Source organism: Oryctolagus cuniculus, chromosome 4 (assembly GCF_051225735.1).
Source record: "Oryctolagus cuniculus isolate XC-2025 breed Fujian yellow rabbit chromosome 4, ASM5122573v1, whole genome shotgun sequence".
Taxonomy (NCBI): domain Eukaryota; kingdom Metazoa; phylum Chordata; class Mammalia; order Lagomorpha; family Leporidae; genus Oryctolagus; species Oryctolagus cuniculus.
The window spans coordinates 84,536,892-84,555,610 of NC_142870.1; the positions used below are offsets into that span (position 1 = coordinate 84,536,892).

The window sequence follows — 18,719 nt, forward strand, 5'->3', positions numbered from 1 at the left end:
CATGGAGTGCTGGTTCCATGAGGATGCAGCAAAGCGGTGAGGCGAGGCACAGGAGCTGGGGGCTGCAATGGTGAGTTGGGGACCCAACCATGGGGACTTCCAAAGACAAAGTGAGGGACTGGCGTTATGGTGCAGTGGGATAAGCCACCACCTACAATACTGGTATCCCACACGGGTGCCAGTTCAAGTCCAGGCTGCTCCACTTCCCAGCCAGGTCCTTGCTAATGCACCTAGGAAAAGCAACAGAATATGGCCCAAGGTGGCTTGAGCCCTTGTACCCGACTGGGAGACCTGGAGGAAGCCACTGACTCCGGGCTTCGGATGGGCCCAACCCCTGCCATTGTGACCATTTGGGGAGTGAACCAATGGATAGAAGATTCTCTCTCTCTCTTTCTGTCACTCCCTCTCTTTCTGCAACTCTGCCTTTCAAATAAATAAATAAATACATTTTTAGAGCAGCAGCAGCCCACCAAAGACAAAGGAGCAAAGTATGCATCACGGGCACTATACACACACACAGACACACAGACACACACACACACACAAAGTGAGTTTACTGGGCTCCGTTCTCTGGGAAAGGAGCTTCCAGGGGTCCTAGCTTCTGGGAATAGCAGATCCATGCAGGGAGTGAGCAGGTCCCTTTGAGTACCCCCAAAGCATAGGCTGTTGGTGAGTGCCTACAGCTAATCTTCATGTCCCTGGAGCTCCCAATGAATGAGGCTTTGGCCAAGAGCCTGGGATAGGCAACCCCAAGTTCATTCTTTGGGGACGCATGTCAGCTTGTGGCAGGATGGAGATCAGGAGCGAGGGTCCCTGGGCAACGAGGACACCTCTGGGTTGTATGAGTTCCCTCAGTCTCATCCTACCTTCTCCGCCCAGGACCTCACCCCCAGTTAGCGCCCAGAGGGCTTCCTGGCGCCTCCAGGGCAACAGACAGAGACCTCAGCGCTCTCTGCAGCCCTGGAGGGACAGCTACAGCCCCGTGGAATTGGCCGTGGGAGCTGCAGCAGCCTGGCAAACAGTTAACAGCCTTTGTACAAGCAAAAGCGCGGCTGTGGATGAAAACAAACATCACTGGAAATGGTGTCATCATTTGAAAAGAATATTTAGTGAATCCCCTTGGTGCTGTCTCTCTCGCCTTGGCATAAGTCAGTTGAATGATTCCAAATCCCTCATCTCGGCGGAGGCCTGAGAGGCAGATGTGCCCTGCATCACAACATTTCTCATCTTGTCACTTCACAGGAGGCAGAAGTCGCCCAGAGGTGAACATCTTTTCTCCGTAGGTGGGGTTCAACCAAATGTCACTTGTATTCAACCAAACGGCTGCTGGGACGGTGGGCGGAAGTTTGGCTCCCAGGGACCCAGTGATGCTGACCCAGTGATGCAGAGGGAGGTTCAGGGCCAGATGGAGGGGAAAGTCGTGGAAGGCGGTGCAGCAGCTCTGGAACCACAAGCCCAGAGGGAACTTAGTGTGCGAAGTCCCTGAAGACCAGAAATCACAGGGAATCTAACCCAAGTTCAGAGGAATCAAAACACAGCCGCAGACAGACCAAGTCCACATTCCAGCCATTCCAGTCACTGCCCTGGCTACAGAAAGGAAAGCAGCTTTGAAAGGCATCCCAGGGAGAAGAATTTCATTTAGTGGGTAGACACCTCCAGGCCACGTGGGCACCAGGCTGGGCACGGGCCACCTTGTGGACAAGAAATGGCTCTTGCACCTCCAGGAGTTCAAGGTCTGTGGGGAGACAGCAGGGACACTGGGACCCGTCCAGCAGGCTCAGCTCCCAGGGGAGGGATGAGAGAGGCTGCCCAAGGAGAAGCCATTAGAACAGGCCAGGCACTCACCAAGTGCACAGGGGTAGCGAGGAGGACCCAGGCCCGGCAACCCCAGGAACCAAGTGGACCAAGATGGCACACCATGCAAAGCACACTGTGGATTTGGTGCTGGAAGCATGGCTTGGGCCAGACTGAACTCCGAGTGGGAGTGTTTGAATGAATCAGCCGGTGAGATCTCCAGCCCATCCCTGAAGCTGCCTCTGCTCTGAGGGAAGAGGCCTGGGAGAGAGGCACCTGCACTCAGGACGTAGCCACCGGCTTCCCCAGGCACACCTTCCTCTCGGGGGCTCCCTGGGGCAGGTTCTGCCACTGCTCTTGCTGGCTGCTCTCAGCCTGGGGTACAGACTTCCTGCTGAGGGTGAAGCATCCCTGGCCTTTGGGGGCGGGGAGTGGATGCTGTTGTCTGACCCTAGGCACTCAAGGCTCTGCCCTTTCCTAAGGCAAAGTCTAAGCCCTCTACACCCTCACCCCAGCACCACCCCCCCAGGTGGTCCCCGCTCCATCCCTCCACTCTGGAGCCACCAAATCACAACAGCCCTGGGCACGCCTCTCCAGGTCCTGCCCACAGTCCCTTCTCCCGCCCCTGTGGCACACACCCCAGTGCTCCTCACGTGTGCTGGTCAGGTTCTCCAGAGAAACAGAAGAGCAGGCTGTGTGTGCGGCTGTACAGAGAACGACTTATTTGTAGCATGGGCTCCCGCTGCTGCGGGCTGGCAGGTCTGAAACCTGCAGGGCAGGAGAGCAGGACGGACAGAGACCTCGGAACCTCGGAACCAGCCGTTGCTGCAGCTCAAGGCCAAGGGCGAACTGGAGGCAGAACTCCTTCTTCCTCAGCGGATCCCAGTCTTTTCTCTTAAGGCCTTCCTCCGATTGGCTGAGACGCATCCACGTTATGCAGGTTCATCGCCTTGACTCAAAGTCTACTGATTTAAATATTCATGAAGTCTAAAAAGGACCTTCTCAGCAGGCTGATGTCTGGCTAAATGACAGCCTAGCTGAGTCAATACACCTAACTAACCATCACACACAGCATCCTCAGGCTCAGCTCAGTCAGCCTCCTCCTCCCGTTCATTCCCATGCCCACCCGAAAATGATTTCCCCTCTCCCAAATTCCCAAGGTCCTGCGCCCAGGCACGATCTTGTGGGACATTAGCATGTGCTTCCCTCTGACATGGTGAGTTGTAGCCACGTGTTTTTTCCTGCAAGGCTGTGGGTTCTGGACTGTCAAATCCTTGTCACAGGGGCTAGCACTGTGGCACAGCAGATGAAACCACCGTCTGCAGTGCTGGCATCCCATATGGGTGCTGGTTCAAGTCCCGGCTGCTCCACTTCTGATCCAGCTCCCCGCTAATGCACCTGGGAAAGCAGCAGAAGGTGGCCCAAGTGCTTGGGCCCCTGCACCCATGTGGGAGACTCAGATAAAGCTCCTGGCTCCTGGCTTCAGCCTGACCCAGCCTTGGTCATTGCAACCATTTGGGAAATGAACCAGTGGATGAAAGATCTCTCTCCTCTCTCACTATCTCTCTGTCTCTTCCTTTCTCGCTGTAACTCTGACTTTCAAATAAATAAATAAAACTTTTTAAAAAATTGCAGACATGAGCCTCTCCATGTCCCCTCTTCCCAACCCGGGCTCTGTCATCTTCTCCACAGAGACAAATGGCTCTCATGCTCCAGAGGCGCCCACGGTGCATCTTGCAAGTGGTACAGCCTCCAATGGGCAATGCCAGTGCCTAGCCCTGGTCCACCGAGGCAGGAAGGGCAGCTCTGAGCGTCCACTGGCTCTCCCAAATGGAGGCTCGGCTCTGATCCTGTGCCTTGGCTTGGGCTGGTGGAAGGAAATAATAGGATGGGGTGTGTTGTGATTAACTGCCCACTCGGAACACCCAAACTCCAACACTTCTCACCACTACAAGGCTAAATGGCTCTCCAGTGCCCCCCTGCCCAATGAGAAATATATATCCTCCTACCAAACGCCCCCCTTGCAGCTCAGTCACATTACAAAACTTACTTCCCTTTTGACCTTCACAAAGAAGTCCAAGTGCATCTCTGTTAGAGGAAGCAGCGATGGTGGTGGGAGAAGGGAAGCACCCGCTTGCCTTGCTCTCCATCACCACCACCACCACCACCACCATGATCCTCAGCGTGGCAAAGCTTTGCTATCAAGAACCACTTAAGGTCTTGCCCAGAGGCACACGCTGGTGGGAGCTCTGTCACTAGGTCTTTGCTGCTTGGGTGATAGGAAAAAATGGAGCAAGGCCACAGTGCCCCAGCAAAGGCCCCTGGGCAAACTGACTTCCTGCTTGGCTTAAAGCATAGCCCAGTGCCCGACCAAAAGTGCTTGAGGAAAGGAAAGGTGCCCAGGCCGCTGGCAGGACTAATGTGGGGAGTTGGCAGGAAAGGGGGTGAGGACTTCTTCTCCCAGCCGATCCAAGGCTCCGATGGCTCCCAAGAGCCAGCCGGGGAAGCTGCTCTTCGGAAGCAGCCGGGCCAGACTCTGAATTCCCGCCTTCAAGCTTCAGGCACTTGGTGTTTGGTTGCTGGCAGGTGGATGCCGTCTCCTTGCTTACACTGTGAGCCACCAATGGGCTGGGCCCTGCGTGACCCGTTCTTTACGCCCAGTGCCCAACACACACCACATGGCCTTTTGACCTGAGGAGGTCAGTACGGGACAAGCCAAAGACCACAGAAGCAGACACCGAAACAGAGCCAAGAAACACCCTTCCGAGAGGTCCCAAACAGGAAGTCCGTGTCTGCGAGAGGCAGCTGACAGGACATGGCACAGTGGAGGCCAGAAGAGCAAGAGTTGGGAGACTCATCGGGGGGCTGGGCTTTGGATTTGCCATAGACGACCTGGAACCAGAAGTGAGGGTCATGAGGAGTCTCTCCCCCATTCCCTCCAAGGAAGCCTTTAAGAGGAAGTCCAGATTTAGAATGGGCTGGTGAGGGGCCGGTGGTGACACAGCAGGTAAGCCCGCCACCTGCAGTGCCAACATCCCATAAGGGCGCTGGTTCTAGTCCTGGCTGCTCCACTTCCAAGCCAGCTCTCTGCTATGACCTGGGAAAGCAGTACAAGATGGCCCAAGTCCTTGGGCCCCTGCACTGAGTGGGAGACCCACTCCTGGCTTCAGGTAGGCCCAGCTCCAGCCATTGCACCCATTTGGGGATGGAAAACCTCTCTCTCTCTTTCTCTCTATTTGTCTCTCTGTAACTCTGCCTTTCAAATAAATAAATAAATACTCTAAAAAAACAATAACAACAGAATGGGCTGGTGAGAAAGGGGCAAGCTGCCCCCGACCGGCAGTGTGTAGGTGTTCCGGCTAGCTCCAGACAGTTTTTGCGGGGGCCTTCCTCTATGTGCATTTATTCAGGTTTGCACATTAATAATTGCTTCATCAGACTCGGGCCGCCGCTTGGCACCAGGAGAGAACCTTCTTAGGCTCACAGATGAAGGCCTTAATGAGCCGGCGGCTCTCCCCACGAGAACCTGAACCTGGCTGCAGACCAGCTCCCGAGACTCGGCCGAGCACCAGCACAACGCACACCACGGGCAGACCAGCTTGGGGGTGGCGGCCTGGCAGGGGGAAGGGGGTGACTGGGACAAGTGTCCGTCTGAAGGAATTCTAGCATGTTAGGGAGAGCCAGTCCAGTGAATTTCCCACACACGAATCTGAGCACACCCGAGGGAGAAGGCATCCTCTCGCCTGTCGGGAAGCAGGGGCTCAGCCCAGCAGTACAGCTGGGGGATGCACTGGAGACAGCCCCTGGCCCCCACCCTTCTCACACTGGGCCCCACCCTGGGCCCAGACCAACTCCTCTGGGTTCTAAGCGATGGAACAGTGTCCCAGGTGGGAGACAAGGCTCCCCTAAGTGCCAGATGGCGGGAGGACCGGAACCAGGGCTCCTGCTCCTGGGCCTGGGTGACCAGATAGATGGGAAGAAGGAAGAGGTGCGGAACCGGGGGAAGGTAGTCGCAAGCTGGCTCTCCCCGGGGGTCAGGCCTGGAATGGTTCCCCTGATCCCTCCCAGTCAGGAGCCCCATTCCTGCACATCCTGCCAGGCCCTGCTGTGCTCTCTGTGTCAGAGGCTGAGTCCCCAGGGTGGTGATGCTTGGAGGCGGTGAGCCTTGGAGAAGTGCAGCCCAGTAGGGTTTCTTAGGTCAACTAAGGGTGTGCCCTTGAAAAGGAATAAGGAATTTCCTAAGGGACCCGTTTAATTCTCCTTAGAGGATGGTTACAGAAGCCTGAGCCTGGCCCACCCAGCCTCTGTCCGGCTTCCTGTCTCAGACATAATCATTCTCTCAAGCTTGTGTCTCTGTCTTTGTTATCTGCCAAAAGGTGATGCAGTCAAAGGGAGCGCCGTTGCCAGACCCGTACTCAGCTGTCTGGATTCCAGCCTCCAGAACTGTGGGCTAAATAAACCCAGTTCCTGGGGACAGGTGTTTGGCACAGTGGTTAAGACACCACTTGTTGCAGGGAGCAGGGGTGCGGGGGCTGGGCATGTCGTGGCATAGATTAAACCACCACCTGTGACAGTGGCATCACATATGAGCCATGGCTCAAGTTCCGGCTGCTCCACTTCCTATCCAGCTCCTTGCTAATGGCCTGGGAAAGCAGTAAAGCATAGCCCAGGATCCAAGGGCTTGGGCCCCGGCACCCACCTGGGAGACCCAGAAGAAGCTCCTGGTTCCTGGCTTTGGCCTGGCCTGGCCCTGGCCATGTAGCCATTTGGGGAGTGAACCAGCAGATGGAAGACCTCTCTCTGTGTCTCTCCCTCTCTCTCTCTCTATAACTCTGCCTTTTAAATAAATAAATCTTAAAAAAAAAAAAAAAACACTTAGGACACCCGTATCCCATATCGGAGTGCCTGGGTTTGATACTTGGCGCTGGCTCCTGACTCCAGCTTTCTGTTACTGCGCACCCTGGGAGGCGCTAGATAATGCCATCCCCAGGTCTTTGCTGCAGCCACTGAAACTCCTTTGTCTTAGGTTGGATTCTCAGATCTTTAAACAGATTCAAGTGCAAGTATCTTTGGGACAGCAGGTGTAGGCGATGACCCGAGAAAGCACCAGGAAAATTGTGGGGAAGGAAAGGAAGTCAGTTAAGGGCGTACCTTTTAGCAAGTTCTTATTTTGGCAAGTGAGGTTCAGTCCTGCCGGGGAACCTCCTTCAGCATATCTGTCCACCAGTTGCTCTCGGACACAGGTTGTGTGGTTTTCCTGGAGTGACAGACGTTGACTCTCCAGTATGCAAATCCAGCTGACACAGGAATGGCGAATGCGTGGGCATTCCCCGAGCGATCCAGTCACCAAAGTTCAGCGTCATTTCCTCCAAAAAGCTTTGCTGATCGTCAATCAGCATCAGGGACGCCTTCCTTTGGTTTCCCCAGGTAACCACAGTACATCTGTTAGCAAACTGATGTAGGCTTTGCCCTTCCCTCGGCTTGGCTGGAGGTTGCGCTGATGGCTGGGCAGTGTAGGGTGCTGGCATTTGTCCTGCTGCTTTGATTTCTTTCCTCCCTGCCTTGCATGTGATGGTGTCTGTGATTTCTGCACTCATAGCAGATCTTTAACCCCAGTAACATTAGAATGTAGAAAACACTACCTGAAAAGTACCCTTAGCATTATTGCTTGGATGTATTCTTACTACAAAACTGAACACGTAAATGATTGAAGCAATGCGTGGTTATTGTGTTATGATAGTCACGTCTACATAAAGATATATTTGTGCTCATATAAAAATAATAAATATCTAGATCCAAATTGCTCCCTGTGGTTTACCTGGGGTGGTGACATTTCTCACCCTGAAACATCTGCTCTTGCTCTGAACACAGAGAAGAGGACACAAACTAAAGAAATGGGGGAGTAAAGCAGAAGCCCCAGATCCACACGGGGTGCAAGATGACTGCACGTGCGTAGGGAAGTGGTTTCCACAAACACACAAGTGACCAAGTGCAGGCCAGCCCGAGGCAATCTCATTCTGTTTCTAAAAAACGACTTGACTGAGAGTTGCAAGGGACTCAGCAAGAGAGTTGTTCCACCTGCTGTCCTCCACGGAGAGAGGGGACAAGGAGCCGACAGCTGTGGTCACCAAAGAAGTGGACATGCAGCTAAAAGCTAGCAGGTGGACCCGTGGCCAGTGGTGAGCTGCCACCATTCCCCTGCTTGGAGTTACACCACTCGGGTGATGTGCTGCCTGAGGAGTGTGGCTCTCACTCGGCGCTTCCCTGTTCCTGAGGGCCAGGTCCGCCTCCCACCAGCAAGTGTGAGATGGAAAAGGCTGACTCAGACTCCAGAAAACACAGCACTTGTGACCACTAGGGTTGCCCAACCACTAAAGAGGTGGCAGTGGCCGGGTAAACGTGAGAGTAGGAACGTATGCAGAAAGTCCCTGAATGAAGTTGGGGGAAGGGTGAGATGTGGAAGCTTCGATTAGCCGAAAAGATCCAACTCTTAGAGTCGAGGGGCACGAGTCCAGCTCGATACGTCACACACAACCCACCTCCCAGATAGAGTCTGGGGTCCCCACAGACTCAGGGCCCACCTGTGTAGTCTTATGCACTTGCTGTACCTACATACCTGGGCTTCCACTATCGCCTACCCAGTCCAGGGACAGGCCACTACTGTCAGGTACCCAGTTCCCAGTGCAGTGCCCCTTGCAACTTACCACTGCCATCAAAAGTATTTTGTATGCGAATGGGTTGTTTTTAAGTTTCTCTGTAGTCTTCCTCCCAATGCTCCATGGCATTTCCTGCAGCCCTCACCTCTGACCTCCTGCCTTTGTGTGTCTGGGGCCATTAACTCCTCTGTGTCCCTAGTCGCAGAGCCCAGTGGCAGACGAGTTTGGCTATGGGCTTAAAAAGAGCAGATAAAGACACATGCACTGTAGGGTGACGAGTAGGTGTCTGGGTGCCTGAAAGAGCCAAAGCCGACTAGAACCAACCTTGTCTCCCTACTCATCTTAGACACTCACAGCTCCTCTGCTTTCTTTTCTGGAAAATCCCACCCATCCCCCGTCACTCCACATGCACTTCAGACCCCACCTCCCTCTGAAGCTCTCCCAACCCCCAGGCAGCGGGTGCGCTTGTCCTGGGAGCCCACGCCATGCTGTCTTCTACTGCATTATTCAGGTCCTGGCCGGCAGGGGCTGGGTTTGCCTCACCCCAGCCCCACTCCCGTGCCCAGGACCTGACCAACACAGCAGGGAAGCTCAATACATTGGGTTGCGGAGGATAAAGAACAGCCAAGACAGTATCGTGGTTCAGCTGGGTTTCTCTGAGCCACGGGGCTGGGGAAGCCGGGTCCACCTGGCTGAGACCTCCCTTTCCCGGCTCTTGGCCAGGCCCTGGCTGACTGTCCCTGCCCTCTGCATTCCTGGGCTCTTCATCTGCTCTTGGAGAAGTTTTTCCTTGTGTTTAAGAAGGTAGATTTGGGTAAGACGGTCATAAAACTCCAAAAGTGTGGAGCTAGAAGACGGCTCAGCCCAGGCCCCCATCCCCTCCTGCAGCCCACCGCCAAGTACACTGCCATCAATGGTAGCTAACGCCACTGTCCTTGGGCAGCTGAACCTGGGGGCTACTGTCCTGTCCTCAGGGTCACATCCGCCCTGTGAACCCAGCTCTGCCCATCTGGGACAGCCTGCTTGTGTCTTCTCTCTCCAGAGTAAACCCCCTCGGCCCTTGCACTGTTTCTTGGTCTGTCTCTAGCAGGCTCGCGTCCGTAAGTGTTCTTAGAAGAATGTTCCCTGCAGGGTGAAGCAGCAGGGAGTAGGCATGTGGGGCTGCCCGAGCCCTGGCTGCGTCTCAGCAGCAAGAACTTCTTTCCCGGCTCGTGGTGGCGCAGAAGCAATCGGCACGGGTGGGATTCGCCGCACGCTTGCTCGGATCACACTGGTCAGAGGTGATGAGGGCTGGAAGCGTGTGAAGTGTATGGTTTTGCAGGAAAACAGAAGGTGAGCCCTTGGTGCGGTCATTTTTCTTGTTTTAAACACAGATGAGTATACTCAGGAACACCGAGAGCCAGCAATTCAACCACGAAGTGTCCTTCGAGAAAGTGGGCTGGGGCCTGTGGGACCAGAACGTGGGCCAGTCTGGCACTAGTCCGTCCAACAGCCGAAAGGGGAGACTGACAGCAGGAAAACTCCTGAAGGGTCCTCTCGGAGGCCTGTGTCAGTGAAGCACCTGTTAATCTTGTTTTCCAGAACCTTCCCTTCAGAGAATCCTAGAAAGTGCTCAACGGATCAAATCTCTAAAAACTGAAATCCCAAAAAAATTCGCTAGGGTCTTTACCTCCCTCCCCTCCTCTTTTTCCTTCTTTCTCCTTTCTTTCTTTTTTCCTTCTCCTTAGTCCACAATGGTACTTGCAGTAACAAGCCCCCACCCCGTCTCTGCTCTCCTGTGCTTAATAGCACCGAACCACACCAGTATTTGGAGTCCGAAATCCTTCAGGCCAAAGCGGAGCCTTCAGTAATGAGGTCTAACCTGCGACCAAATTAAATATCACAGCGTTAGATTAATCTCAGCCCCACACACCCACTCCTACTGGGATCTATTAATTTTCTAAATTGGAACAAAAATTCTTCCATAAGTTGAATTTGCTATAGGCCTATCATATGCAGGAAAGTTTTCTTAATCTTCTCTTTAATGAAGAGACTAAGCACAGGCGCATTAAGGTGCAGGCGTCCTCGTTAAACCCAGTCAGCGGCAGCTTTTCCAAGGCAGTGAGGCACCCGTGATGGCATCTTCATCTGGGTTTGTTTCGCAGCCGGGGGCGTGGAGGAAATGAGAGCATCTGCTCCGACCGTGCCAACCTGGAGATGCTCCCCTCTACAGGAGCACCTCTTCCTCTCCCGCCTAACATCACAGCCCCGACCCGCCCCGGCTCCATTCTGTGCTCTGTGACGTCACCTGGAAGAGGAAGTCAAGTTTATGTCTTCAGTTCAGCGTGATTCATCCAAGCCCTCACTGCACACGACACGATGCAGGTCAGGCTTCTAAGACTGTGAGGAAGCGATGGGGACAGGGTGTCAAGGGAGACTTCTGGGAGCTGACGCTGTAGCTGGTAAAGCCGCCTCCTGCAGTGCCGACATCCCATATGGGCACAGGTTCGAGTCCCGGATGCTCCACTTCCAATTCAGCTCTCTGCTATGGCCTGGGAAAGCAGCAGAAGATGGCCCAAGTGCTTGGGCCTCTTCCATCCACATGGAAGACCCAGATGAAGCTCCTGGCTTCTGTCAGGCCCAGCCCAGCCATGTGGCCATCTGGGGAGTGAACCAGCAGATAGAAGAACTTTCTCTCTTGCTCTCTCTCTCTCTCTCTCTCTCTCTCTCTCTCTTTGTATTGTGACTTTCAAGTAAATAAACAAACACAGGCCCATCTCACAGCTGGCGCAGCAGCTCTGGCCCTACGCCTTAGAAGAAGGGGGGAGGGGGATGTGGGACACTCTTCCTACTCCTCTTTTCCAAGCCCTGTGCACTTTAATTTAAAACATCTGTCATGATCAACATCCCCACCAGCCCATGAAAATGTTGATGCCTGAGCAGGCATTTGGCGTGGGGGTTAAGCCACATTCAACATCAAGGTGCCTGGGTTTGAGTCCGGGCTCTGCTTCTGGTTCTAGTTTCCTGGTAATGTACACCCTGGGGGGCAGCAGATGATGGCTCCAGTCATCGGGTCCCTGCCACTCAAGTTGCAGACCCAGATTGAGTTCTGGGCTCCGGGCTCCAGTCTGGTCCAACTCTGGCTGCCGTGGGACATTTAGGGAGTGGACCAGTAAATGGGATCTCTTTCTTTCTCTCTCTCTCTCAAATTAATTTTAAATAAATATATTTTTGTGACCCTTCACGGAAAATGGAATTAACAAAAGAAAAAGAAAGAAAGGAAATGCTGGTGCCACGGCTTCCTTTCAAATCCCCCACTGGACTCACCCCCTCAGGAGAACCTGCTTGGACAGCAGCTCCTGGAAAACCTTGCCCCACTGCTCGCTGAGCGACTCCACCAGCTCAACCAGCCATCCCCTGCCCAGCCCGGGCGAGCACAGGAATCGGCAACAGCCACATGAGCACAGGAGCAGCTGTTGGTGGTTGGCCAGACACCGTCCTGACCGCTTTGGCACACACTTTAACTCGCTGATCTATCACAGTGCCAGCAGATAGGAACTCTAATATCCCCATTTTGAGGATAAGAAAAGGGAGGCACACAGAGACATATGGGGAGGCTTCGGAAAGTTCATGGGAAATGGAATTAAGAGCTGAGTTTAGGGGCCAGCACTGCGATGTAGCGGGTAAAGCCGCCACCTGCAGTGCCGGCATCCCATATGGGCACAGGTTCAATCCCGGCTGCTCCACTTCTGATCCAGCTCTCTGCTGTGGCCTGGGGAGGCAATGGAAGATGGCCCAGAGTCCTTGGGCCGCTGCCCTAGTGTGGGAGGCCTGGAAGAAGTTCCTGGCTCCCGGCTCTGGACCGGAGCAGCTCTGGCCATTGCGGCCAGTGGCGGAGTGAACCAGCGGATGGAAGACCTCTCTCTCTCTCTCTCTCTCTCTCGGCCTCTCCTTCTCTCTCTGTGTAACTCTTTCAAATAAATAAATAAATCTTAAAAAAAAAAAAAAAAGCTAAGTCTATTTCAGGCTAAAAATGTTTGGGGGGGGGGGCCCAGTGCTGCGGCTCAGTGGGTAAAGCCACTGCCTGCAGCGCCGGCATCCCATTTGAGTGCTGGTTCAAGTCCTGGCTGCTCCACTTTCACTCCAGCTCCCTGCTAATGTACCTGGGAAAGCAGTAGAAGATGGCCCAAGTCCTTAGGCCACTGCACCCACATGGGAGACTGGGAAGAAGCTCCTGGCTCCTGGTTCCTGGCTTCAGATCTGCTCAGCTGTAGCTGTTTAGGCCATTTGAGAGTGAACCAGCAGATGGAATACCTCTCTCTCTCTCTCTCTCTCTGTCTCTCCCTCTCTCCGTAGTTCTGTCTTTCAAATAAATAAAATATATATTTTAAAAAATGTTGGAAGCCACGCATGGTGTTTTCATAAGACACACGTCCATGAACTCTTGTGTGGCCTTCTCACAAAAGGGCAGAATTCTGACCCGAGCACCCTGGGGGCAGAGCCCTGCTCCCCGCTGTGCCGCTGCCTGCGGCGGCCCCATCCTGGGGAAGGTGGGGCCCCCCTGCAAGTGTCTGAGAACCAGACTCAAATGCGGCGTCTCGGTTTCCTTTCCACAGGGCCCCCCTGAAACTGTGTGCATCTGACCCCTCGGTCAGGCAGGGCAGCACACACTGGTGCTGCTCAGACACCTCCGGGGGTGGGGGACAAAAGTGGGAGTCACAGCCCGGAGTGGGCCAGAGCCCAGACACTGGAGCTCCGGAGGCTTGCACCAGGCCGCTCTGGAAATGCCACAGCCAGAGCCACACCCACAGCACCCACGCTGCCAGACAGAGCCCATTTACGTCACTGCACCCATCCCCATTTGCTTCTTGGGCCTGACTTCAGCCACGAAGTTTCCTAGTCCCCATTTTCCAAACACTGGGATTCCCAAGGCCTTAGTTGTGCAAGGTGACACCTGTGCGCAAGGTCTGAACCATCCCATGTGCAAAACTATGGGTCCCCTTTCAGTGTTGTGGGCAGGCAAAATCACCTGGGCTTGGGACTGCCCCCCACCACCAGCCTTCTTACAGAGAGTTGCCATGGGCAAGGCGAATTCGTGGAAATCATGGCCTTCACCTGACGACTTGTAATCCCAGGTGATGAGCAAGCCGACAAGAAGTTCCTGTGACTGCCACCGGCTTTGAATCCTGGAGCCACGCCCAGCATGTCCGTGCACTCTGTCTGTGGCTGCCAGGGAAACATAGAGGCTGAGAAAGCCGTCGCATGTGTGTGTCTGAGACACAACACGTCCCAGTTAGGATAGCCGTGGCTACCAGCATCCCGTCAGCTCTGCAGCCCACCAGGCATTACTGAATGGAAGGCAGGTGCATTGGCTGAGACAGCCTAGCACCTAGACAAACCCACAGTCCCGAGTTCAAGGTCCCGCTCTGCCACTCACTGATGTGTTCTTGGCAAAGCCTGTGCCTTCCCCAAGCCTCATCTTCCTTATCTGTAAAGTGGTGAGAAAATCCCAGTTACCCTGGGGCTCTCAAGTCCTCCTGTCGGCTTGCCCAGAAATCATTGTCACTGGACGCAAGACATGCTGAGAGGCTGTTGAGGAAGGGGTGCAGCGCCGCCTTGGCGAGGTGGGACGGGGACCGACCGGGCCGCCCGGCTGCCTCAGGCGCCCCAGCTGCTCTGTGGGAACCCTGAGCAATCTTTCCGCTCCTTCCCACTCACCTGGCCCGGCGGACCTCCCTGTCCACTTGTAGTCCTGAAAACCCCTGTCTACATATCTTTGAAGCTGGCCCACTCCTCGCCTCCCATCCGCTTGGCCTCTCTAAATCCCATCTCCCCATCGGCTAAGCCCACGTCATGCTCTCTTCCGGCGGCCGCAGGTGCTGCGCTGCTCGGAGCCAGCCTGCTCTAAACCCGTGGTCTCCTGGGAGGGCGCACGCCTTGCTCAATCACGCCGTTGTAATGAGGTCTCATTGCAACTGGCAACTGGCCTTGGAACCCAAGCAAGGCACACCAGACTTTCCACTGAAGCTGCTCAGGCCTCCGTACCCCGGGGGCGCCTGCTGCCCGGCTGATGTCAACCTTCCCGCAGCCTGCCTGAGATGCCTCAACTACAGCTGGGCTGATTCAGGTCCGCCCCAGCCCCCTCCACTCTCAGCCGCTCCTCCATCTCTCAGAGCAGCGCTGGAGATGAATAGGGGGGCAGTGAAACCCCACGTTCTGCAGCCTCTAGGAAGTGGGTTGCCATTGAAAGCTGCTGAGTGAGCCCAGCAGCTCTGAGCATGCGCCGTGGACCTCTGTGGTGCCCAAGACGACCAAGGCTCAGGAGTTTCATGACGTCAAACTGCTTCTCTAACGGTGCGTAGGCAGCATTTGCCTTTTCTCCCTGCATCATTGGTGCAAAGCAATAGTGAGTGAAGCCGCTGTCCCCTCAGTGCAGGTCAAGATGGTGACATCACACTGTCCTGGCGGTCACTGCAGGCTTTGTTACCATGCACTTGTAGTAAATGCTTTTTTCAAAAAAGGCAGTTTCGGGAAGGGCGTTCGACACAGTGGTTAAGTCGCCACGTGGAACGCCCACATCCCATAATCAGGGTTCCTGGTTCAAGTCCTGACTACTGCGTTTCAGATCCAGCTTCCTGCTGATGCTCACCCTTGGAGGCAGTAGTCACCCACGTGGGAGCCCTGTATTGAGTTTCAGGCTCCTCAGTTCAGCCTGGCCCAGCCCTAGCTGGCGTGGGCATTTAGGAAGTGAAGCAGTGGATGGAAGATTTCTCTCTCTCTCTCTCTCTCTCTCTCTCTCTCTTCCTTATAAATAAAATGAAAATAAGAAATTTAAGTGACACTATAAACAAATTAATTAGTAAAATAAAAGTCTGTTTCACTTAAGCTTATCATGGATCAAACAGTATAAGTTCTTTTAAAACTTATTTTTGGCAGGCGCTGCGGCTCACTAGGCTAATCCTCCGCCTGCGGCATCGGCACACCAGGTTCTAGTCCCGGTCGGGGCCCCGGATTCTGTCCCAGTTGCCCCTCTTCCAGGCCAGCTCTCTGCTGTGGCCCGGGAAGGCAGTGGAGGATGGCCCAAGTGCTTGGGCCCTGCACCCCACGGGAGACCAGGAAAAGCACCTGGCTCCTGCCTTCGGATCAGCGCGGTGCACCGGCTGCGGTGGCCATTGGAGGGTGAACCAACAGCAAAAAGAAGACCTTTTTCTCTGTCTCTCTCTCTCACTGTCCACTCTGCCTGTCAAAAAAAAAAAAAAAAAAAAAAGAAACTTATTTTCATCTTATTTGAAGGGCGGAGAGATAGAGTAACAGATGGAGAAAGAGCATCCCTCTGCTGATTTTCTAAACAGCTACACAGCCAGAGTGGGGCCATGCTAAAGCCAGGAGCCTGGAACTCAATACTGGTCCCACACGGGTGGCAGGAACACAAGTATTTGAGCCCAGACCTGCTGCTCGCCAGGGTGCACGTTAGCAAGGAGCTGGAATTGGGAGCAGAGCCAGGACTCACACCCAGGCACTCCGATATGGGATGCAGTGTCCCAAACACCGACTTAACCTTTGTACCTTATGCCTTCCCTGAAACAGTAAAAGTTATTAGCTATATTAAGTCTCTACCTTCGAGCAACACACTTTTAACCATCGGTGTATAGTGGTAGACACACATAACTACTTTCGCCACATATTAAGTACTAATTGTCTAAGGGAAAATCATGTGTGTGCCAATTTGAGTAGAAAACACAACTAATCACCCTTATCAAAAAACGTATACTTGAAAGAAACAACTGGCAAATTACAGTTATTCAGAAGGGTTTTGACAAACATTTTCTCAAAAGTGAATTTCATGAGACTCACCACAAGGAAACCAGTTGATAGTATATGTTGAGAATGATAAAACCGAAGCTTTTCAGTGAGAGTTAGGATTTTGGAAAAATTGCTTTTGCCACTCTGAACCAAACAGCTTCCCAATACTTAGAGACCTTCCCACTGATATTCCAGCAGTGATGTTCATGAATGCACTTTTTGAATAGTGGATGATGAAATGGGTCAACATTTAGAAAACAGGTGCAATTCAGCGAGCTAGCATTTGTCAAGGGACCAATGCGTGAAGTTAGGCAGTCATGAATGAAAACAGGTTCAGAGAGCCAAATGAACAGGCTGTAAGAGACACAGTTTTAGATTTCACGTTGTAGCCAACCTTTAGGAAACTGAGACTTCTTGAGTTTGAACATCTGTGATTACCTAAGAAGACTATGAAAATGCTTACTGCTCCCTTTTCCAACCACATTTCACATTTTCATCACATCCTTCACTCAAAACCAAGCACAACAGATAGAATCAGGAGCAGCTATGAGACACCAGCTTCCTCTTTTGAGCCAAACTTCAAAGGGATTACAAAAATAGAAAACAACACTACTCTTCTCAGTAATTGTTTTTCCATTTGGGGAAATATAATTACTTTTTATTTAAAATATTATTTATGTTGATATGACATGAACCTATATTGCTATTTTTACAAGAATCAGTACAGTAATATTTGTTGAATTTTTCTGTTTTTAATACAGATGGTAAATATTGACAGATACAACTCAGACAATCTCTAAGGATCTCGGTAACTTACAGATTTTTTTGTTTGAAAGGTAGAGAGACAGACATAGACAGTGATCTCCCACCCACGGATTCACTCCACAAATGCCTGCAGCAGTCAGGGCTAGTCCGGCTAGAATCCAGGAACCCAGAACTCAATCCAGGTCTCCCACAGGAGTGGCAGGGACCCAGTGACTTGAGCCATCCCCTGCTGCTTCCCAGGTGCACACTGGCAGAAAGGTGCATGCAAGGGTATGCATTAGCAGGAATCTACAGGGACTTGGACCCAGGCCTTGCAGCATGGGATGCAGGCATCCTAAGTGCTGTTTAAACTGCTGCACAAAACACCTACCCCCTGAGCAAGACTTAAGAGTGTAAATGAATCCTGAGACCGGACAGACAGAGAAGTCCTGTGTTCCCACGTTCTGCAGTTTCAGGATCAGGGCTGGGCGAGAGCCTCCTGAGACAGGTGACAAGAGCAGAAGAGGGCGGAAATGAGGGTCACCGCAATGTGACGGGCAGGGGTATGACGTGAACTCATCATGAAGGCCGGGGTCCCTGCCTCGTATCTGGGTTTGGTTGCAATGCTGAGCCCATGAGCTCCTGGCCCTGGAATAGACATGGTGTCCTCCGAAGGGGGCGGTGGTTTCCAGCACCAGCTGTTGGAGGCAGCGCTGGGTGCTCTGAACAGAAGCGGGAGTGGAGCAGGTCAGCAGGAGGAGGAGCCTGCGTCAAGCGGACTGGGCACACAGGCTCCCTGCCCTGGCCCAGAATGCAGAGCGGGCGCTGGCGGTGGCAGGACCCGCAGGTTTAAAGAGCAAGGTCCGCCTCGCAGCAGTGCCCTGTGGCATGTTGCATGCGGTGTGTCCTGCCGCTGTCTCGTCGCTGAGTCTCTCCAGGGACAAATCTTGGCAAATCTCCAGCTTTGCCTCCACCATGCTAGAAGAGCGTCCACGTGCGCTTGCAGCGAGAACAGCCCCTTGCCCAGGTTGCCGTGGGATGGGCGCAATGGGCGGGGAGAAATTCAACGCCAGGAGGGGACCCTTGAGTCAGACAAGCAGCTTCTCTTCGCAGACAATACACTCCGCTTACCAAGGGCAGACTTTTCCTTGCACAAGGTGACAGACGTGAGCTATGTTCTGGGGAAAAGAAGTGGGAAGGGTTGAGGGCTGCTCCGGAGCAGACTGTAGGACTTCTTGGCTGTCCACCTGCAGCGGGAGACACCCCAGGTGGAGCGGCCTTCGTCCGATGCCCACTGGTCTGCAGTGGGGCTGCTGGCCTGAGATCGTCCCACCTGCCAAGGCAGTGGCTGTCAGCCCCCAAGAAAGCCAGATTCCCCCAGAGGTGACAAAGGAATCTGCCTGGCCCCGAGGAAGGCACTGAGGGTCCCGGGAGTGATTGTGACCGCCCCACAGGGCTTCCTGAAGGCAGCGAAGGCACGGAAATCTCCTGGAAGAAGGAGACAGTGAACAGAAAATGCAGCCACCCGTCCAGAGTGTCCTGCTGAGGGGCACTGGCAGTCTGCACGTGCCGTGGGTGACACATGTGCTTAATCAAACGCTCCTGGAATTGCGGCTGCCTGGGGAAATCCAGCTCCTGGAATATGTCAGTCACTCGTCTCCGGGCCGTACAAGGTCCTCTGCTCGGACTGGAAGCCTTAAATGTAGCCACTGAAGTGTCTCATAACTCATGCATAATCAGGGT

At 53.7% G+C, this 18,719-nt stretch overlaps 1 long non-coding RNA gene across 4 annotated transcripts; it reads right to left on the reverse strand.

Moving 5' to 3' along the window:
• Positions 1–505: 505 nt before the first annotated feature.
• Positions 506–14,834, reverse strand: LOC149127028 (uncharacterized). 4 transcript variants are annotated; one of them, XR_016232448.1, is made up of 4 exons: positions 14,148–14,834; positions 13,867–13,917; positions 13,545–13,655; positions 506–10,981 (listed from the first exon to the last, which is right to left on the reverse strand). It is a non-coding gene; the product is annotated as an uncharacterized LOC149127028 (long non-coding RNA). The 4 variants fall into 4 exon arrangements; XR_016232446.1 differs by lacking the exon at positions 13,867–13,917 and having other exon boundaries at positions 506–10,311; positions 10,738–10,981; positions 14,148–14,750; XR_016232447.1 differs by lacking the exon at positions 13,867–13,917 and having other exon boundaries at positions 13,497–13,655; positions 14,148–14,747.
• Positions 14,835–18,719: the final 3,885 nt, after the last annotated feature.